Below are 23071 nucleotides of genomic sequence, written 5' to 3' on the forward strand. Positions count from 1 at the left end.
GGACTCAGAGAATGTGGGAGCAGGAGAGGGAGCCCCTAGAGGCAACCCCATCCCACCCTACTTACTCCCTTGGGCGAGAGAGGCAATTCCTTGGAGCAGCAGGGTGGAAAGCCAGCTGTACGGAGGATGGAGAGCAAGCCAGAAACTTGAGTTGAAGGACACATGCCAGCCTGTGTCTTCTTCCTCCAGCCCCATTCTGAGAAAGCTTCCCTCTCCTGCCCCCTCCCCGACCCTCAGCTGCTGACCCCCTGCGCCAAAATGCCTGGTTACCTGCCCAAGGTCCCTCTCCCGGGAGCACCTTGGAGCCATGGCAGGGGTCTGATTCCCCCCAGCCCACCTCTGTCTCCCAAGTGGAGAGGTGGGCAACCTTCTCCTGTGCTTCAGAATCCAGGCCACAAGCTGCCACCTGCCCCTGCCCCACGTGGGCACAGACTTCCTCATTCCAAGAACTCCTAGATGTTAGGCTTCTATCCAGATTTCTCCATGTCTTTGCTGACTGCTGGCAACGAATCCTGGAAGGAGAAGAGAAATGAAGTCCTCCACCAGGCCGGCAAATCGGCATCATGAGTGTCCTGAGGAGGGACCCTGGGGAAGGACAGTCACTGGGAACAAGAAAACACACAGAGTCCCAAGACTGGTGGGGTCCCTGTGGCAGGAGGCGGTATCTGAGCCTGAGCAAATCTCGAAAGGGCATTAACAGTAGACCATGAACTCCCTCCTTGGGCCTCAGAATCCTGGAAGGGCCTCTGAGTGGGTGGCAAATGGGTGGGACCCTCAGGACCTATCTCCTTAAGATCCCTTGTACCCCTCTCAGTGGCCCTGGGGAATCCCCCCACACTTCCTCCACTCCTCCCTGCAGAATGGAGTGGGCCCAGGAACACGGGTCTCACCTTCAGGCCTGGGCTGGCACTCAGCCAGTCAGCCCTGCTGGGGACCTCCCGGCCCCCTTGCGCATCAAGCTCTGCTCTGCCGGAGGATGTGTTCAAGTTTCACAGGGCTGACTAGCCCAGGAACTTCAGAAGGCCCAGCCCTGTCTGGTAGGCCTGCAGTGCACACACCTTGAGCCACTACTGTCTTTTCCTTGGATGTTGGGCCCCCCAGACCAAGAGGACCTCAAGAATAGGACCCAGTGTGACTGGTTTGTGCCCCCAGGCCCAGGAGTAGGAGACACACTGTGCCTCCACCACTTTCTAACTGTGTGACCTCAATCATGTGACTTTGCTCCTCTGTGCCTCAGTTTCCTCCTCTGTAAAAGGGGTAGAATCATCAGCCTATTTCATAGGACTGAGGTGAAGTTAACTGGGATACTCCATGTAAAGCACTTCAAACAGTGCTGGGCACCTAGCAGGTGCTCAATAAATATTACCTGTGTGTCCCTGTCACCACTTAGTGTTCCTCCCTGAGCTATGAAGGATTCCAGGATTGGGGCCAGCTAGGCTTTCTTCCCAAGATGACCTGATCCCTTAGGAAACACGAGAGGAGAAGGGGGCCCTCACAGCTGCCTCCAGGCCCCTGGGGGTTGTGGCCACTATGGAAAGCCCCGACTCACCACACTGTTTGGATTGGGTTTCTATTCCCAACACCAGTGAGAGGCCTGCTATTTATGGGCCCCCCATCCCACCCCCTGGGCAGCCAGACAGTGCGTGGGCTAGGGACCACATGGATGGCAGCCCGCTCCCCCACCCAACCTGGGCACTCTGACCGGGGCACGTTTCACACGCCGGTTACCCTGCCGGCTCAGCAGTGGCTTTCCCAGCTCCATCTGGCCCCCTGAGGGAGGAGCAGAGATGGAAGGGATGTGAGGGTCTCCCGCCTCTTCATCCTGGCCTCTGGCTTCTAGAAGGTCTCTTTGAGGAGAGGTGGGTTCTTGGGGGCATGGGGCTGATACACACACCCCATTCCATTTCCACCCTTACAATGACACATGCCTCACCTGGTGTGTGCCGTGGTGAAAACCCAGGCTCTGGAGCCAGACTGCCTGGGTTCAAGTCCCACTTTGGGTCCTCGTTAGATGTGACCTTGGGCTAGTGCCCTAACTTCTTTGTTCTCAGTTTCCTCACCTGTAAAATGGAGCTAGAGCTAATACCTGCATCCTAGGGTTATCAGGAGGGTTAAAGGAATTGACACAGGTAAAGTGCGTAGCACCAGGCCGGGCACACAGAAAGCTCTCAAAGTCAGTATTCTTATCCCTGTAGGGTCTGGTGCAGGACGGCAACCCTGCCTCCTTCACCCGGCTCCTGTTCTCTGACTAGGCAGGATGGCTGTCGCCTCTGCGCAGATGTAGAAACTGAGCCCTAAATGGGAGAAGTGACCTCTCCAGGGTCACACAACGCGGGATGGCAGAACCCAGGCCCTCTTAGGGCTCTTTCCAGTGCACTGGCTGCCTCTTGATCTTTAACCACTAGAGTCCTCCCCCTACCCTTCACCAAAGAGACAAGGAGCTCCACTGGCCAGTCCCAACAAGGGAAGGTGAGGGCCCTGACAGGTGTGCACCCAGCAGGAGCCAGGCTGAGCCCATCCTCGGGGCCTGCCTGCCCCTTGGCCAGTGCCTCCAGCCAGCCCACTCAGGACAGGGGCTATTTTTAGCAGGTGCTGTTTGCCTGGCGGCAGGGATATTTGCGAAGGGTCAGCCTGGTGGTGTCCCTTGGCTTTCAACTAGAAACAGCTCTCGGATGTGCAGCCGATTGGCTGAGAGCATGAGGCTTTGGCGAGCCTTTTCCCTTTACAAAATGTGGCCGTTTCTCCTTCCTGTCCACCCTCTTGCCAAGCCCACAGCTTCTGTTCCTGGCTCCCCGCCGCCAAGATGGTGACAGCCTTCCCAGGTCTGGTGGGATGAGCAAATTGGGCAAAGTGTGGTTTCCTGGCCCTGGCCCGGCATCTTCCTTCCGCTAATAAACCTGTGGCTAACCAGCTGTGGCCTCACGCTCCATGGCTTAGAGCACCATGCCAGCAAGGCCAAGGTCAGGCTCTACCCCGACTGGCTGGCATCACAGGGAGGTGCGTTCTGTCCCATGCCTCAGCCTGCAGCCCTCAGGGATGAGGGGGATCAGCCCTGGGGGCAGCTGTGAGCCAGTTAGCGTGTGGGCATCTCTGTGTCCCCAGCCCTGGGAGGGCCTAACTGAGCTGGTCCACCTGCTGCCGCTGGGCAAGGCGTGGAGCTGGGCGCTTTCCTACGTGAAGGCTGGCACGTATGTTGGTGGGAAAACACTGGAGACCAAGAAAGTGCCAGGTAGGAGGCACACATAAGGCCGCTGAGCCAGTTTTCTACATTGGCTGGAGTGGCCCTGGAGCGGTGGCAGAGTGTGGTGATTAAGAGAACAGACTGTGGGGTTCAAATCCCGGACAGGACACTTAGCTGTGGTGTACCGTTCTGTGCGTCAGTGTCCCCATCTGTAAAAAGGGGATGAACATAGGCCTCTTGTGAGGCTTGGAAGCACTTAGAACTGTAACCGCTACATGAGTGTTAGCTCTTGTTACCATTGCAGTACCTCAACCCCCAACACTGGTCCCACAAACCCTGTACCCCACATCTGGCCCCCACTCCCACTGCTTCCCTCCTACCAAGCAAGCCTTCACTGGCCCCAAGGCCCTCAAGCTGTTGAAGCTCAGGCACATGGGTGGCCCCTCCTCACCCCTCTGGGAGGCCAGATGCTGGGGGTGGCCGGGCCTCAGGTGGGTCCTGCCACAACCCCTGCCAGAGCAAAGCCCAGAGTCCGGGGAATGGGCTGGCACCGGGCAGGTGCCCTGCTCTGCTCCTGTGGCTCCTGCCCAGGAGGGCGCGTCCACTGAGCTCAGGTCTATAAATAAGGTATCTGGGAGGAACGGCTTTAATTTGCACTTTACCTATTGGTGTTTACTTTGCTATTTCCAATATGGTAATTTAATTCTGTTGGGCGCCTGCCTGGGGGCGCACCTTGGGTGTGCGGTTACCTGACCGCACCGGGGTGACTCCTGTGTCTCTCTGCAGTTCTGGACACAGATGCCTCAGGGACAGCCGTGGTCTGTGGAGCCCCCAGGTGTGGGCACAGCGTGGAGGGGCTTGGCTGGACATTGAGACCCTCTGTGCCCAGACCCACAGTCCTCCCCGCCCCGTTCGGCTTCCAGCACCTCCCTTCCCTGCTGCCCATCCTCCACGTCTCTGCGCGCCTTAGCTCACGGCCTTCACCTCTGCTGGGATGACCACCCTCCTCCAGCCACCTGGGAGCTCTCTTCAGATTTCTCTCATGGCCATACAATTAACTAGGGGACAGTCTTGGAGATTTTGCTTGCTGTTTTAAATTTTTGGATTTTGTCTCTGCTGTGAGACTGGGAGCTCCCTGAGGGCAGGGCTGCGTCGCCCCTCAGACGGGGACTCCCTGAGGACGGGACTGCGTCTCCTCTCAGACCGGGGCTCCCTGAGGACGGGGCCCTGTATCCCCTCAGACCGGTGATCCCTGAGGGCGGGGCCGCGTCTCCCCTCAGACCGGGGCTCCCTGAGAACGGGGCCGCGTCTCCCCTCAGATGGGGGCTCCCTGAGGATGGGGCCGCGTCTCCCCTCAGACCGGGGCTCCCTGAGGACGGGGCCCTGTATCCCCTCAGACCGGTGATCCCTGAGGACGGGGCCGCGTCTCCACTCAGACCGGGGCTCCCTGAGGACGGTGCCCTGTATCCCCTCATACGGGGGCTCCCTGAGGGCGGGGCTGTGTCTCCCCGAGGGCAGAGAATGTGCTTTTCCCTCAGCTTAGGGGTATTAATGGCTTTGGTCCAGCTCTACCCGCTCTGGTCAGGGTTGTCCACTGGGGCCACAAAAAGTGTGCTTGTCCTTCCCTTCACTGGCTGGCAGGACCAAGCTGTGACTTTTGTGTGCCATGGGCACTTTGCCTGTTTGAGGCCTTCTTCCATAAACTTCGCTGGAATAAAGACAAATCCATTTGTATTACATATGAAAACCTCTTCTTTGACTTAAAAGATAATTTTTTTTCCTTCTGACTTTAACATGAAACCAAACATTGTGCCTGGTGGGTGCACGGGGCCTGCGCACAGAAACAAGCATGGAGCCCGGCCACTTGGCGGGGACACCTTTCCCACCTCTTAGCTCTTATAAACCTCAGGAAGTCCGTAGGCGTCAGGCAGGGCCAGAATCCCTACCCACACCATCAGCCTGGCCACGAAGCAGCCCAGGGACCCCCTCGACGGTACAGTGGTCCATGCCAGGCGCTCTGCTGAGCACACATCACCCTTGTCGTATCTAATCCTCAGAATCATCCCACGAGGCAGACACTGTGATTATCTCCCATTTCACAGATAAGGACAATGAGGCTCAGAGGGGAGAAGTGATGGGTTCAAGGTCACCTAGCCGGTCAGTGACAGGGCGGGAATGGAGGACCCAGAGGTCTGGCTTCAGAAAGCCTAGGTCGTTGCCCTCCAGAAAGGGTGAAGGGCCAGGCCAGGCGTAGGTCAAGGTCAGCTACAGAGATTGGTTCTGACGCCTCCAGGCCTGTTAAGAGGGAAGGGGCAAGATCCTGCCCTGGAATTACCAGCTTTCTGGCCCAAACTGCCCTCCAGCTCCTAGCCCAGGGCTCTCGGCATTGGGCTGGACCTGCGAGACTTGATTCCCTGGTGGGGAGGCAGTTTGGTGGGGACTCCTGACCAGGTGCCCCCACCCTTGCTGCTCCAGGTCTGCTCGCTTTCAGGCCCCTCTCACTGCCCTTCCAGCCACCTGGTCCCAGAGGCTGCCTGGGAGTCCTCTGGGCGGGGAGCTGTGGGGCCCGGAGGGTAGGAGGTAACCTCGTGGCGTGGGGAGTGAGGAGCTCAGAGTGGGGGTCAGGTCTGGAGGAACCCCGGTCAGTGATGATGTGAGGGTGCTCAGGGCCCTGCCCCGAGCTTAGGGACGCCCTCTCCTGGTTTGCCAGCCCATCCCTACATCACTACCGTTGTTTCCTCTTTTTACCACCTTGCTCTACATTTTTTGGCCTGTCTTTTCAAAACTCCATCTCTGCTTTATTTTTGACTCATCAATGTCTTCGCCTTCTGTCTCTGCCCTGTTCCTCTCGCCCCTCTTCCTGCCATCCCTGTGTCTTCTCCCTCTGTGTCTCCTTTGTGTGTCTGGTAGGTTTCCGCTGTCCATGTTTCCTCTCCCGCTCTGTCCCCCGTCTCTCTTCCTTCTCTCTGTCTCTGAATGCTTCTCCATCTCCTGAAACGTCTGTCCCTCTGTCAATCTGTGCCTCTGGTTGTCTTTCTCCCTCTCCCATTATTCTGAGATGTGGCAGTGCCTGGCCCGGCAGGGACGACAGTTCCACAGACAAATCACCCAACAAAGGTGAGAAAATGTACTCCAAGGGAGCATAAGGCGCTGGCCCTACTGCATGTTGTGGGAAGTGTTCGCCCCGGTGTTCCCCCCCCGCCCCCCACTCCAGCCCATCAGGTGCGGGCGCCCGTGGCCAACGGGAGGGGCTGCGTGCCCAAGCTGGAGAAGAGAAGCAGGAAAGGCCTTTTGTGCAGCCCAGGCCCGTTGGCTTTCAAGCAGCAAGTCTTTCTCTTGATCCCTGGAGGCACTAAAGGGCCCATCTGCATTTGTGTTTCATGCAGGTGGAGGAGCAGGGGTGGGGATGGGGAGAGAAACGGGGAGGGCAGCAGATATCTGGGGTCACCCTTGGCCCACCTCTGTGCCTTCTTGGCTGGGGGACCTCTTTGTTGGTGGGCATAGATAATAACTGACTAGTGGGGCTGTTTTCAAGATCAAATAAGATGATGTGTTGTAACTAAAAAGCCCAGTAAAGGGGCTTTAAGGGGTTTGGTGTGGGCCAGCAGAGCACGCCCTCTATAAGTAAGAGGGCTTACTTAGCCCTTAAAGTAAGCCCCCAAGGGCTTACTTTAAAAGCCTTCATTTACTTGAGGTGACTCACCTCCTCCAGGCAGCCTCCTAGATTAGCTCCAGTCCCCTAGGGGTCCCTTCCAGCCCCGGAACCCCTTCAGCTCTTAGGTACCTTGCTCAGCCTCCACGTCAGAATGGGCACTGGTCATTTCCATTTCCCCAACAAGTCAGAGGGTGGCTAAGGACAGGGCCACATCTCTGCTTTCCCTTGTGGCCCCAGGGCCTGGCCCAGGTGGGGTGCACTGGATGTCCTTGGTCATAATAACACTGCCCTGTGGTCCTCCTCCTGAAAATCAGAGGAGCCTTTGATTTTCAAAGCATTTCAGCAGATGCTATACTATTTGATTCTCACCCAGACCAGCGAGGAAGGCAGGGTGTGGATTAGCATCCCCATTTTACAGGCAAAGAAACTGAGGTTCAAAGAGGTTGAGTAACTCGCCCAAGGTCAGTTAGCAAGAGGGACTAGTAAGAAACCCAGAGTCTGTATGCAATTCCCATTTTATAGACAGGGAAACCGAGGCTAAGGACAATGGAAACAAAGCTTAATAGAGATAGGGTCCAAGTTAAAACCTAAGTTTCCAGGCTCTTTCTTCCACACCACAATGACTGGACCATCCTTCTGACCTCCACATGGTAGACACATATTTGGGGGACACCTGGCTTTCAGAGAGGGCTTAGGAGCCCCAGGGCTGTGTTGGGGGGCCTGCCAGGTGACTCAGTGCCATAGGGATCCCAGATGTGCCCTCGCGGCCCTGCCCAGAGGATAGGCCACTGTCCTGCCCACAGGTGACATGAGCAGAGGATAGGCTGGATAAGGACCCCCTGTCCATCTCTCTCCCTCCTTTGCATGCCAGGCTGAGTGCTTGGCTCTGCCTTTGGCCGCCAGGATAAGGGAACAGCAAGAGACAAGGAAAGGTTGGTCCCACAGGAGCTTCTCACAGGCCACATACGCCTCTACCCTCCTTTGAGACGATGAAGAGTATCTCATGTGTGGTCTGAGGACTCACCGCAATGTACAGACCTCTCTCCAGCCACCTCGGCTCTCAAGATCTCCAAGTCCTGATTCAGAATCCTTGATCTCGGGCTTCTCAGCCCTAGGATTTCAGAATTAGCATCCCTGCCTGGGTTCTGTGTTTTGTCTACGAAACATGCACTGATCCATTTCCCCATTTTATTAATGAGGGAGGCCTGTTCCTGAGATAATCAGAGTTTCCAGTGTTACCGTACCAATAAAGTGCCACCTAAGGGCAGAGATTTGACATTTGATTTAGAGGTTGCAACTATCTAAGGAAACCAGGTAGAATTTCCAGGTTAATGTTTGAAATATTGAAAAGAGCTCAGGACCCATCCTATCATCACAGACTCCTGAGGGTTTGGGCCCCCAGGCTCGGGACTCTTAGAGGAGTCATAGGACTCTTCTGTGGCACACACGGGCTCCAGACACATACCTACAGAGGCCTGTGGGCACGCACATTCACATATACACAATAACACACATGCCCCAGAAGAACCAGCAGGCTGGGCCTGGGGTGATGTGACTTGTTTGCCAGCCCAGTCCTTTAGGCTCAGCTTGTCTCCTGGCTCCAAGCATTGTGATTTCTCACTCGGGGTTGTTCACTTTAAGCCCTTCCCATATGAGCTGTGAGCCGGGCGATGTGTGGGAACTTCCAAGCTAGTCAGGGGATAAGATCTGTGGACTGAAATCACAGGTCCAAGTGGGGCGTGATGTGTGCTATTGGCAGGGTGAGGTCCAGCATGGGAGCAGAATTGTGGGCCAAGTGGAAGGCACATCACACTGGGATAGTCTCTGCTGTGGTGGGTACATTCAGGTACGTTCTTGCCAGGATCACTCTTTATGCTTTGGGGGAGTGGAGAGGAGTTCCAGGCTTCTAGCAGCTGACTATCTTCAAGTCTCATGTATTTTGCTTCAAATTGCACTTGTAGGATTTACCTCCCTAATTAGCTTTGGTTTCAGCTGTTACAATGAGTGTTCATTCCTTAAGGAGTTACCCCAACATATGGAGGGACCTCAAATGTGTGCTTGGAGCTGGGGGAAGCTCACCTGAGAGGCAGTGATGGCCACAGATAATCATTGAGGTGTGCCATCCACCTGGGAGCTAAGACTTTACAGCACCCGGCAGTTCCTAGGAAGATGGTAGGTAAAGGTGGAAACAACTGGCAAGTCTGGCCTCCAGCCTGGGATGGAGGATGCAACTCATCAATCCAAAAGCTGGTCGAGCTGGTCTTATCCCACTCATTCATTTTACAGACACAGAAATTGCAATCTGGAGTGGAAAGTGACCTACCTCCAATCCCACAGCTAACAAACAGTAGAGCCAGGAGTCAAATGCATATCTCATGACACCAATTCCAGCACCCCCTTCCCCTGACTGAAGCCCTGTGGCTACCACGTGGCTCTTCTTCCCTCTTGTAAGTGACAGCAGTGGGGGAGAGGGTGGTGGGCAGAAAAGGATGAGTATAGGTGAGGATGGGACTACTTGGGCCAACTACTTCCTGGCATGTCCCTTCTATCTCAGGCTCAGTTTCTTTATCCACAAAATGGAACACTTAGCCTCTATGACCTCCAAGACTCCAAGATGTACCAGACCAGAACATTCCTCCCTGGCTGCTGAGAAGCCTTAAGAGATGGGATGGAGCCAGAGTGAAGCAGTGGAAAACCGTGACTCCAAGACCAGGAGGTGCCTGGTCCAGGGGAGGGGGGTGTGCAGAAAGCAGTGAAGTTAGTGCTGTGCCCTCCACCCCAGCTATTTTTACCCTGGAACACTGGACTGCAAGAGGCCTGGCTAAAAATACCAGCAGCCCGAGCCCCGAGCATCCTCTCCCCAGAGAAGGCGTGAGAGGGGTTGGAAGGGCATTTATCCTTCTTCTTCCCAGGCTGGGGTGCCTTGGGGGTGACTGGGAAGGAGACTCCTTCCCCCAGAGAGCCCTTCCCCCAGATAGCCCAAGAATAAGTTTGTTTTTGTCATTTTCGGCAACCTCAGCCAGCCCTGTCCACACACATACACAATTTTTTTTTTTTACCCAAAGTAATGAGTCTCCTACAATTTTGTGTTCTGTTCTTTTTCACTTATTCTTCCATAAACAGTTTATGTTGCCTCATGGTCTTCATATTAGTCATTCTTAATGGCTGCATAATATTCCATCCAAGGGACTTTTCTATTCCCTGATCTCTGAGCATTTGATGGCTTCCAGCTTTCCATTATTATAAATAAAGCTGCCTTGGACAACTTTGTGCATATGTGGCTTTTTCCTTCTCATTAATTATTTCTGTAAGATAAGTGCCCAGGTCAGTGGGCAAGACTGTTTTTGTGCCATTTGATGTGGCCTGCCAAACTGCTTTCCAAAAGTAAATGAAGGAGGTTTAATGTAAGGATACATCCACACTGGGAGCCAAGTAGAGTCAGGCTGCTGGGAAACCAGAGCTGGGAGCCAACGGGAGCTCAAACAGATGCCTCCAGCTCCCAAGGGCCTGCCTTGTGCCAGCTTCGCTGCTCTGCCAGCTCCATCTTTCTCTCTTTCTGGAGCTTCTTTTTATTTTGACCTAGCAGAGCTGTCAGCTTTGAGGACAAATCACTTTATAACTCACTGCTCACGTGTTCTTAGCACTTACTTTGTCTCGGGTACTGTACCAACTGCCTGTGACAATTACCTTAATTTTCACAACCACCTTCTGGGGTAGGGATTATAATTACCCCCTTTTTCCAGATAAAGAAACCAAGACAAGGAAAGGCTAAGTAACTTGTTCAAAGATGTAGTCAGTAACTGGTGGGGCCAGGTCCCACCTCACTGGCTTGCCTCACTGCAAACAGATACTCAGGACCACTATCCCAGTCTCCCTGGCAACACAGAGGCCCCACATCCACCACTAATGGCCTATCATTTCTGAGTCTCTGAGTTCAGATTCTGAAGAGGGAGAATCTGATTGGCTCAGGTCAGCCTATGGATTGGAACCCTAGAGTCAAGGTCCAATCATCTGTGATGGGGGTGGGCTCAGACAGGAGGAGGCTGGGCCATGAGGGCAGTTGCACAGACCATCCTGATGTCCCAGCATTGGAATTTGCTAAAACACATTTGAAAGTAGTACAGTTGAGCCTTGAACAATGCGGGGGTTAGGGGCACCCATCCTCCACACAGTGGAAAATCCGTGTATAACTTTACAGTTGGCCCTCTGTATCCATGGCTTGGCATCTGAAGACTCAACCAACCATGGATTGTGTAGTACTGTATTTTACTTTAAAATTTATTGAATTTTTATTGAAAAATATTCCACATATAAGTGGGCCTGCACAGTTCAAACCCATGGTGTGTTCAAGGGTTAACACAACACACTGTTACACTGAACAAAAATTATACACTGTATAACTGGTGTAAATGCTAACTTGATTGCATTTGCCTTTCTTGGATTATTTGTAATGCTGAATATGTTTCCTTATGTTCCTTTTGTGTGTGTTGTCCACATCCACCCATTTTGGATATGCTTTATATCTTAACAGGTGTGAATGCCACACAGAACAACGGTGTGCTGAGAGGGGCTGTGGGTGGAGCAAGGATGATTTCTCCCTAAGTGGTTTCTCCTTTGTCCTGAAGCCTGAGGGGCTTTGACTGGCTTTCTAATCAGTGTTTCTGAGAAACCGCCTTCTCCCTGCCAACCTGGCATGCTACTTGGACTAGACAATCTTGAGCAGGGACCTCTCCAGCTAGGAGGATCTCTGCATTTGCCTTCTCCTGTCTGGCGCCTTCTTCTGAATCAATCAACTGCTAGGAGTTCCCAAGAGCCCTGGTTTGCTGCTTGTACTGCGGGACACATCCTCAGTTTGCTTGGCTCTTGTCTCGTCCCAATTCTGGACTGAATGTGTCCGCACTTTTGCCCCCAGGCTCCCAGAGAGAGAGCTCCTGTATCTGTACCACTCTTTGTGGAAATGTGCCGTCTTTCTTATAAGAAGCTGAGGGTCCTCTCCCGCCCTCTATCCCCAGACCCTTTGGGGGACAAATTGCCCACAAATCACTTAGCTCCGAAGCACAGAGCCCTCAATCAAAGGGGGTAAGGCCAAGGAGGGGGCATGCTACAAAGTAAACTAAGCAGCTGACACCGAGAGGGAGGGGCCAGGCCTGGTGAGAGACCCTTCCAGGGTGCCAGTGGTGTGGAGGCAGGGGGAGCCCCTCCAGGAAGGGAGAGCTGACAACTATCAGGTCAGCCTTTAACTGGCAGCCAGATAGCTTTGCACTGAGCTGCCCGCTCTTGCCAGATGTTCCCAGCTATGGAATAGCTGAGGGTGCTGGTGGTACAAGAGGTGCTCTCTGAAGCCAGGGATTCAGGTTTACCTGTGAGATCCTATCCATGACCTTGGCCCCTGTGGTCCAGAGCTCCATCACAGGCTCTGGGAGCCAGCACACGCCCAGTGCTTTGGGCTGTAGCAGATGGTTCACAGCCTCCTCTAGGGAACTGTGGGTGGTCTTAGTGGACCCTCCTCTGCCACGCCTTGGAGATGCTCAGGGGCTGCCCACAGGCAGTGACGTTGATAGAACCAGTAGGAACCAGTGCTCCTCTCTGCTGGCTCCCTAGGAAGTTGGCTGGCTTCTGATTGTTCAGAGCCCAGTCTACCTGGCACCCATGGGTGACCCTTCTCCTATGTCAAGAGCCATAGTTCAAGGTTGTGTTAAAATCTCTGCTCCTGATGTCAGGAATATGATCCCTCCTAACTCAGAAGATCAACAGACAGAATGTCCCGGGGCTGGTCATTTGTTTCCTGTGGCTGAGACCACAAAGTTCCTTTATATCTGTTCTCTTCTTTTATGGTGATAAAAGTTTTAGCTGGGTACAACACTCTCCACTGGGGACTACGTTTTCCTGCTTGCCTTGCCATCAGATGTGGCTTGTGACTAGGTCCTAGCCAATGGGATGGCAAGGAAGGAGTGCTCCCTTTTATTTTTCTCTTTCCCACTGGCTGGAATGCAGATGTAATAGCAGGAGCTGGAGCAGTCATTTTGGACCATATGATGAAAGCTGCACATTGAGGAAGGCAGAGCAGCAAGAATGAAGGAATCATCGCATCATCTCTGGACTACATACTTGGATGTATATATGTATCAAATTCGATCCTGCTTAAGCCTCTGTATTTTGGAGTTTCTTTGTCCCAGCAGCTTACCCTACATACTCATTATTGTTGTCTCTCAGTGAAATGGCCATATCTGGGCCTACATGAATATGTCTGGCCACTGGAGAGACTGGGACTCATTCTTTGGCAGACTATTATTTTGGTGGTCCTCAATAGATCATCCCTCTCAGGATTCACACCCTTGTGTGGTCTCTGCTCACAGTGATTCTGGACTTAGCCATGTGACTTGTTTTGGCCAATGGGACATTAGCAAGAGTGATGCAAATAGAAACTGGGTAGCACTTACATAGCAGGGCTTGTACTCTTAAAATTCTGGCTCTTGGGATGCTCCTTCTCCAAACTCAGCTTCCAATCTTGAGAAGCCCAACACAGCCAGAAGAAGAGGCCATGTGGAGGAGAACTGAGGCCCCATGCTCAGCCCCAGTTGACCCTGCACCGATTCACCAACCTGAGTGAACACATCCTGGCCGTGGGTCCTACAGTCTGAGGCATGGAGCCATGGAGCAGAAATGAGCTGTCCCCGCCATACCCTGCCCAAACTGCAGAATCAATATCAAATAAATAACTGTTGTCTTAATCCACTAACTTTGGGGGTAGTTTGTTACACAGCTCTAGGTAACTGAAATACATGTGGATGGCCCCAGGACCTTTGCACTGTCTGAAGAACTTGAAGTCTACTGTGCTTTTCTCTACACCAAAACACCAAATGTGTCATCTTCACACCTTGAAACTAAAACACTACACAGGAAGTTGCTGATGCTCTGGAAATACTTGGGGGTGGGGGTGGGGGGCTACCCACCCTTCCCTCAACTCTGCAGGTGGTTATCACTTGGCTTCATGCTTGGATTTGTAGCTCCAGGAATGGGATGGGTTCCACAGACCACCCCTGCCTTCTCATAAAGCTGCTGAAGTGCCATGCCTCTTAGATGAGGGTTTGGGGCAGCATTTGGCAGGCAAGGGCTGCCTGTGTCAACAGTGGACTCCCCAGTACGTATTGGAGAACCCAATGAATGAATGAACAAATGAATAAATTGCAAACAAAAAGTAACTCATTTGGATCAAAGCAGGAGGTGAAGGTGAGAGAAGTATAGAGGGGTCTCCCAGGAGGGCGGGGTCAGTAGAGAGTCCAGGTGTAATGAAAGATTGCTTTGGAAGTATTTTTAACTCTTTCAAAATATAATTATAGTAGCTAACATTGAGTTCTTACTATGTGCCAGGCACTGTGTGAAATGCTTTATGTAAGTTATTGCATTAATCATCTCAACAAGCCTGGGAGGTAAGTATTATAACTTTCATCCCATTTTATAGATGAGGAAATCAAGGCTCAGAGAGGTTAGGTAACTTGCCTGTGTGGGCATGGGAGGATTTGAACTCAGACAGTCTGGCGTTAGCACCCAAGGGCATAGCTACCACGGTCTGACAAACAGCCGGAGTCCTGTATTCTACCCTTGGAGAAAAGGCTAGGCCCTGGCATGCTTTATGACATGAGTGCCAAGCCCGAGTCCACCACGTGCTCCTGGGGACCTTGGAAAGCTCAGGTCAGGAGAGAAGAAGGAGAAGGGGTCCCTGTGCCAGGCATGTGGGACACTAACATTGAGGCCCAGAAGTGGTGCTGCCTGCCCTGCCTGAGCACCCTCACCAGCTGCTCCCACTCACTCCTCAGAAACGAGCCTGGCCCACTCACACGTGTCCCTAATGCCAGGTTCCAAGAAAGCCACCTAAATACCTGGTATTTGAGATGTAAAGAGACCGGCTCCCTGTACTTAGTGCTTTGCTAACTTTTCCAATTATAGCGCCCTATTTTCCAAAGTCTAAAATGGACATATGTTATAACTGTCTTGGGCCCCAAGGTTTCAGAAACACCCTTAAGTCTCCTGAAATATAATCGTATATTTTAAACTAATTCCTAAAGGGCAGAGTGGGGTTATCTTTAACCTCTGCCAGCACTCACACAGATCTGGTCTTTGTTTGCTAATGAGCCTGGGGCCTGGGTGCAGAGCAGCCTCGGGTGGAACCAGCTCTGTGCTGAGCTGGGTGGGAAGACGTGAGAGGGAGATCCCAGGCTGAATGGGGCTGGGAGTGAGGGGGAGACCCAGTCCTGCCCTCCGGAAGCCTCAGTCTGAGGGGAGACACAGCCCCTCCCTCAGGGAGCTCAGTCTGAGAAGGGCACCCCTGCCCAAGGAAGCCCCAGGCTGAAGGAGGAGGCAGGACCCATCCTAAAACCCAGCAGAGGACCTTGGAGGGCTGTCGGAGGGATTCATTCCTGCTGGCTCCGCTGTCACAGGGTGGGCAGGTGGCAGAGGGAGGCAGGTGAGCAGGCTGCCTGTGAGCTCCCAGAGCCTGGAGGCAGGCAGAGTAGGTAGGTGGGGGCAATGGAGCTGAACTTTCATCGCTCCTGGAGCCGGTGTGACTTCAGGCCTGCCAGCCAGGGCATTCTCTGGTCAATCCCGACTGCCATTATTAAACATTTATTATGCAACGGAGATGTGCTTTTCTGGTCCCAGCGTTTGACCAGCGGTCTTGGTGAATAAATGGACTAGAACTAATCCTGTAGCTAAACAGTAAGGGCTTCGGAAAAGTCAACACCTCGCTTGCCTAATAGTTCCCAGGGAGGGGTGAGATAGAAAGTACCAGCATTCACAATGCCCTTTCTCCTGAGGTGGGAAAGCAGCTGGCCTGGCAGCCAGGTCTCCTGACAGCATTGTGAACAGACAGGGCAGAGATGACTCTGGAGCTTGTTGGAAGATAAAGGACACGTTGAGAGTTTGAGCATGTTCTGTGTACAAGACAGAGTCCTGGCCTGACAGCAGGAGAACTAATTCCGCTCAACTCAGTCCTTAATTTGCCAGCCATCACCTCAGAAATTGGGAAGAAAATCCCTTTTCCCCAGAGGCCAGGCATGGAGAGGAGGAGAGGGGAAAAGTCTGCAGTCTGAGAGGCAGACACAGTCCTGCCCTCAGGGAGCTCCAGTTCAAGGGGAAAGAAAACACAGCCCAGGGACTCAGAAGACAGAGCTATCACTAGCTGGGCCTTTGGGAACTAAGGTCCATCCTTTCCCATCCACCTCATGGTTGGATGAAGGCCAATGTCTGCTGGGATAGCCATCTGGAGGGAGCCAGGCTAGATGTGTACAGAAACCAGAATGGGTTGGGTTCTCTGCCATTGTTTAGAGCCTATTCTAGGCAGTGCCAGTCCCTCACTCCAGGTGAGTCTTTCATCAAACCCAGAATGGGTTTCTATGGGATCAGTAAAGTATCCCTGTGGTACTAGCCAAGTCATTACTTCCTGAGTGGGATGCAGCCTAGATTAACCCTCTCAGTGGAGAAAGGGGCTTGTTTGGTCTGGAAAAGCCCACCCCACCCCGCACCCCACCAACCATGACTGGGTGCTTTAGTCCTAGAATAATTCACTAGAATGTACACTCCACAAGGGCAGGAGGATGTGGGTCTGCCTTATACACTGCTTCATCCCTAGGGCCTGAGACCTTGCCTTGTACATGGTCAATGTTGAATAAAAATTGTTGAATTAAATAGAGACCATTTTCCTTTTCAACACTAATTCAGAACTCACCTTCTACCGAAAAAAATCTCTTTGCTCAAGCTTTCCTAACTTCAGTGACAACTACCCCATAGGTTTGGGATCCAAAAGGTAATTCCGTAAGGATTTGTTTAGGTCCTGCATGTGCCCCACGCTGGACCCAAGAAGTTCCACCAGGCCAAGCAACAGCCAAGCACTGGGCCTGATGGAAGCTCCCGTGATAGATGACCAAATCTCCCCATGACTGTGGTTCCCAGCAAACCCTGGTCCTGCCAGCCCTGACTTAGTGGCACCTGCCATCCAGACCAAAACGGATTATCCTCCAAAGCAGAGTGCGTGCCAGACTTGTCAGTTCTTCCCAGAAAGTTCTCTCTCAGTGTTCAGAGTGGTCCGGCCAGAGGTGGAAAGGCATCTCATCTGGCCCATCACCCCGCCTGGCCCCCACCACCCCGGACGCTGCTCGTGGACTGCGGGGATGCAGCTCACTCTTTCACTTTGTTCATTCACAGGTTTTTCAGCTGGCCGAGCTCAGAGGATTCATTCTGTAGGCGGCCTGTCTTTTGAACCCTTCCCTGAAACCCTCCTCGTGATTGTTCTCATGTTACTCCATATACGTGTAAATGTCTCATCCCCTCTTATTATTATCTCCTAGTATGCACCAGGCACTGGCCATAAAATTATTTCTAATCTTTATTAAAACTCTACCAGGGGACTTCCCTGGTGGTCCAGTGGTAAAGAATTTGCCTTGCAACGCAGGGGACACGGGTTTGATCCCTGGTCAGGGAAGTAAGATCCCACATGCCGTGGGGCAACTAAGCCCGCGTGCCACAACTACTGAGCTTGCGTGTCTCAACTAGAGAGACTGCATGCTGCAAACTACAGAGCACATGCTCCCTGGAGTCTTTGCGCCACAACTAGAGAAGAGAAAAAACCCACACACCGCAACTAGAGAGAAGCCCACGTACCGTGACAAAGAGTCTGTGCACCGCAACAAAGAGCCTGTACGCCACAACGAAAGATCCTGCGTGCCTCAGTGAAGATTCTGCGTGCTGCAACTAAAAGACCCGATGCAGCCAAAAATAAACTAACTAAATAAATAACAAATAAATAAATCTTTTTAAAAAAAAACCTCTACCAGGATTACCCCCTTCTATGCATAGAAAAGCGAAGGCTTGCAGCTTGGAGAGGCCATGCCTTCTGCCCAAGTTCACTTAAACTCATAAGTGTCAGAAGCAAGATTTGAATCCAGAGCTGTCAGCTCCAAAGGAGTTCTCTAAGCCAAACTATAGCTGCTCATCAAAATTTGCTGAGAAGCTTTTAAAAAATGCATCTTCTTTACAACAGAGCTATGAAAAAGCGGCCCTCTATGCCTTGATATGGGTGCTGCATGTACCTGGAACATCTCCAGAAACAAGGCAAGTAGCTTGGCCACTGCTGGCCACTGCTGGCCCCAGGAGACAGTCCCCAGGAAGGAGCACCCAAGGGAGACTTGCTTCTCACTGTGTTCTCTTCAGTACCATCCTCCCTCCCTCCCTCCCTCCCTCCCTTCCTCCCTCCCTCTCTCCCTCTGTTCTTTTCACCTTTACAAAACTCTATGAAAATCATTTTTAAATCAAACAAAACTATAGATTCCAGGGCCCCGTCGCTGGACCTCCTATAAATCAGGGTTTCTCCTGGGTTGGGTCTCAGGAAGCTGTATTTTAACAAGCATCCTAGGTGGATGCTCTAGCCCTCTGGTCCCAGCCTCCTAGAGGCCTGACGGAACCTCATCTGGCCTGGCATGTCCCCCTTCCCCTGATCTTGAGTCCAGACCTTGGTACCGCCAGCTCCATGTGGACTCAAAGCTGCCTCTCGATACTTGGGGGTCCTCCCCTCAACGTCTCCCCAGGGACATTTTCCAGCCCCATATCATGAACCCCAGACCTGCCAATAAGCCAGCACCACCCAGGGATGCAGCCCCTGTGTCCTGTGACCCCGCTAAAGCTCAGAGATCACACCCCCTCCCAGGTTCTGCTACTGCACACACCCGGGGCCTGCACCCCCAACCCCAGAGTCCTCCACCTGCAGTGTCTACAGGCCTACGGTATCAGGTTCCCCTCCTGTAAACGGTGGCCTCCTGACCACACTGCTCTGCCCCTTGGCTTTTTCCCCTCATCGTCTGTCTGGGGGAACTGCTGGTATTCCACAGCCGCGCACAGAGAGCGACATTGCATCTCCCTGGGTCCAGGTGTTGGCATCTGTCCAGGAGTGGTGTGAGCATGAGTGACTCTGGAGCCAGACATCCTGGGTTCAAAGGCCAGCTTTTCCACACTTAGCTCCGTGACCTGGGGCAAGCTCTTAATCTCTGTGACGTGGGGACATCAAGCTCTCAGAGTGAGGCCTGGCACATAGGAAGGGCACAACTAATTTCTCTGCACCGTTACCATCATCCCAGTGTCAGAGGGAAGGCTAATGAGGGGTGGAAGTCGATGTCTGGGCTCTGGAGTTAGACAACTTGGCCTCCAGTCCCACTCTGAACCTTCCTAGCTCTCTCTCTAACCTCTCAAAGCCTTATTTTCCTCACCTGTGAAATGGGGCTGATGCCGGCCTCCCAGGAAGGTGGAGGATGCAGTCTGGTACCAAGCAGATGCTCAGCTAAACATTTATAGAATGAACAGCGGAATGAAAGTGGGGCAGAAGGAAGCCCGGTGGTCAGAGGTGTGCTGCCTGCCCCGCTGCCTTAGTTGGCTGGGGGGGGGTCTGTCGGCACATCTGACTGGGGCGCAGGAGGACCGGCTGTCCTGGCCCCCCTTCTTTCCAGTGCCCAGGGAGATCACAGCCTGAGGAAGACCCTAGACTGCCCAGGTATTCACTGGGGTGAGAAACAGGCCTACTACCAAGCCTACCCCTCCTGCCAGTGGAAACCAGCCGCACTCACAAGTCACGTCATTCACATCCAGGAGAAAACATCGCCTCGAGGAGCAGGAAGTCTCCTTGGCCATGTGGTGGGCGAGGGCTCTCTCAGCATTCAGATTGGAGAGGCTCTGGACTTAGCCGAAGGAGAACAGACAAGCAAAAGCAGAGCCTGTGTGGTGGAGCCCGTGGGCTGCTCAGCGGGCCTCAGCGGAGCTGCCACCCGTGCCTCCAGGCTGCCTCCTTCCAGGGCCAAGCGAGCCCCCTTCGGACGCTCCAACCCTTCTTTAGATGCGTCAATCAGTCCACCTGCTTGGCTGTTCTGATTGAAGCTGGAGGAGGAAGGACGCCTCCAGCCCTCGCTGAGTCCATCACCCACGGGCTAGTTTTCCAGGACCAGAGGTTGCAAGGTGCCCACCTTCAGACACAATGAACTCACTCATGCCTTCGTTTGGTGGTTATTTTTCTGTTATTAAGCTGAAAAGCTTGCTAAGAGGCAAGCTCTTGTTCATCTTATTACCATTCCTAGGGATTAAGTAGGTGAAGCTCGGGTGTTATTATTCATATCCCCAAAGGTCAAGGGACACAGAGTGGCTAGAGTAATTGAGCACACACTATGGGCCAGGCACCATGCTAAACTCTTCGCAGCTATTAACTCGCCTAATCCTCACACCAAACGGGAGATCGGTGCTCTTATGATCTTTGTATACAGAGGGGAAACTGAGGCACAGAGCAGTTGAGTAACTCATCCAAGGTCACACAGCTAGGAGGTGACAGGAATCAAACCCCCGCATTCTGGATCCTGAACCCACTTCCAAGCACCCGATGAGCACTCAGTGGGCACCTGTGTTGTGACCGAGTGACCGCTGTGCCGACAGGCAGGCGCACCATGTGGGAGGGTCGAGGGACCAGGCCTGCATTGCTGGGCTGATTTGGAGCTGATGTCAGCAACTTGACATCTGAAGGCCTTTCGGCTCCGGCTACTCCTCACCCTACCACCTGCCTGGTCCCACACGGGCAGCCCAAACAGGACTCCCTGTCAAGGGCCCTGGCAGGGATGCCATACCTAATAGCCCCTGCCCCCCCATGGGAACATGGCCTCTCCCTGTCAAGTCCTGATACCAAGGTCACCCAATGTGGCTTGGCTGCTGGCTGTTCCCAAGGCAATGGGCCAGGTGTATCTGTCTCTTTCCCCACGCTGCTTCTATGGGCCTTCTCGAATAGTTGGTGGTTAAGAGCATGGACCCCAGGGTCAGACTGCCTTAGTTCCAGTTCTGCCTCTGCTCTGTGGCCTTGGGCATGTTACTTAACCTCTCTGTGCCTCATTTCCTCATCTTTACAATGGAAGTCAAAACAGATTATTGTCAAGATGGGTGGGAGGATTAAAAGAGTTAAAACATGTAAAAGGCTTAGAACAGGGCTTCCCTGGTGGCACAGTGGTTAAGAATCTGCCTGCCAATGCAAGAGACATGGGTTCGAGCCCTGGTCCGAGAAGATCATACATGCTGTGGAGTAACTAAGCCCATGCACCACAACTACTGAGCTTGCGTTCTAGAGCCCGCGAGCCACAACTACTGAAGCCCGCACGCTTAGAACCCATGCTCCGCAACAAGAGAAGCCACTGCAGTGAAGCCTGGGCACCCCAACAGAGTAGCCCCCACTGGCCACAACTAGAGAAAGCCCGCGCACAGCAACAAAGACCCAACACAGCCAAAAATAAATAAAAATAAAATAAATTAATTTTTTTAAAAAAGGCTTAGAACAGTGGTACCTCTCAAACAGCATATAAGTTTTCATGAATATAATTATATTTCTTCTTACCCATGCATTCAGATGGATGACTAAATAGCCAGTACGAGGAAGGGGAGGGGTTGGCAGGGGTCAAAGTAATGATGGTCTGCCAGGATACGCCCTTGTTAAAGTCATCCCTGGTTGGGGTGGGGAGAGAGAGGCCCCCCTCCCAGACACCCCTGGTTCCTGGAGACCCTTGCTGGCGTGTCTCGCCCTCCGCTGAGACAGAGAGCCAACATCACCTGATCAATACTTAGGGCTCAGGTATGCTTGACCACAGGCACAGGTTTCTACTTGATGTATTTAAATGGATTTTTACCAATCTTTATCAAAGTTGTTTATACACATAAGAGTCACAGGGCTCTATAAGGTTCCTTACCCAGCAGAGGTGCCCACGTTCACTGGCCAGGACAGATTCTTCTGGTGCCTCTGGCCACAACCCTGTGCAGCCTTCCCACCCTCCCCCAGCACAGTCCCCATGTCATTCTGGTCAGATGGGAATGGAACGTGACCTTGTAAAAACATTGACATCCAAGGTTGAGCTATTTAGAAAACTGTGACTGTTGGGTTTTTTTTTTTCCTTTACACAATATTTTATTCTTCCTGGAATTGATGATGGTTCTTTTTGTTGCTGTTAGTTTGATTTTCTATGTCCTTAGAACAAATTCAGTGGCTTCTCATGTTGTGGCAACAATAACAGTTAACACCCTTTGAGCACTTTCTCTTTGCCAGGCACTCGTCTAAGTACTTTCCACGTATTAACTAATTTAGTCCTTACAACAGCCCTCTGGGTGTGCACTCTTGTATCTTGTTTTGCAGATGAGGAAGCGGAGGGACAGAGCGGTTAAGTGGCTGCCCGCAATCCGAGAACAATTGCACCCACACACCCAGGCTCTTACCACTGCAGGTCTGGGCCCGCCTGGCCCCTCCTGGCTCTGCAAGCACATCTGCCAGTCTCCTCCAGCCCCTTCCTTGTCCTCTCTCTGTTTGCTGTCTCCACTGGACTGTAAGATGGGTGAGGGCAGGCTCTATGCGGTGCCCCGCTACAATCCTAGGAGCAGGGCTGGACCCAGCAGACCTTCCTGTGCTTGCCAGGACAGTCCTGCTCTGGGCTCCCTACTCATCCACATGTTCCTCCACCTCAGACCCTACAGGTGGGAGGCAGGGCAGGGAGCACTGCCGGGGCGGTTAGAGCCGGGCCCACAGAGGCTCAGAAAGGCCAAATATGTATGTCAAGGCCTCACCCTCAGGGGTCTGAACTCTCTCCTCTGGCTGCAAGTCCAGGGCGGTTCCTCTCATGCTAGGCTGCCTCTTACGGGCTCAGGCACACACACACACACCACATGTCACACACATAGACGTGCAAACACATATACATGGGGTTCACTTATGCTAATTATGCACACATATTTCCACATGGGCGTATTACATACATATACATTCAGACTCAGGTGCATTTCATATAAACGTCCACACACACAAGCACACACACACCCACACGTGATACAGAGGCATGCCAATGATACACAGATGCATTATACCCACAAACATATATTAACACAGAAACACATTATACAAACACATATATACCTTATTTACAAACCCAAACCCATGTAGATCCTATATTCACAAATATACAAACACACAGCATATACACACACTGTACAAAAACATATAAGATATAAATATATGCACATAGACCCATAAACATGTAACCCATATTTGCATAATGTATGCTCACATAGTCACACAAACACGGGCACATAGTTTCCACATGTTGAAACACACAAACATTTGCACAGCACACAAAACACATACAAATAAACACCACACACAGAACACATCTGTGCAGACATATACA

This window comes from Mesoplodon bidens (genome assembly GCF_964165515.1).
Source record: "Mesoplodon bidens genome assembly, chromosome: 10".
NCBI classification, from domain to species: Eukaryota; Metazoa; Chordata; class Mammalia; order Artiodactyla; family Ziphiidae; genus Mesoplodon; species Mesoplodon bidens.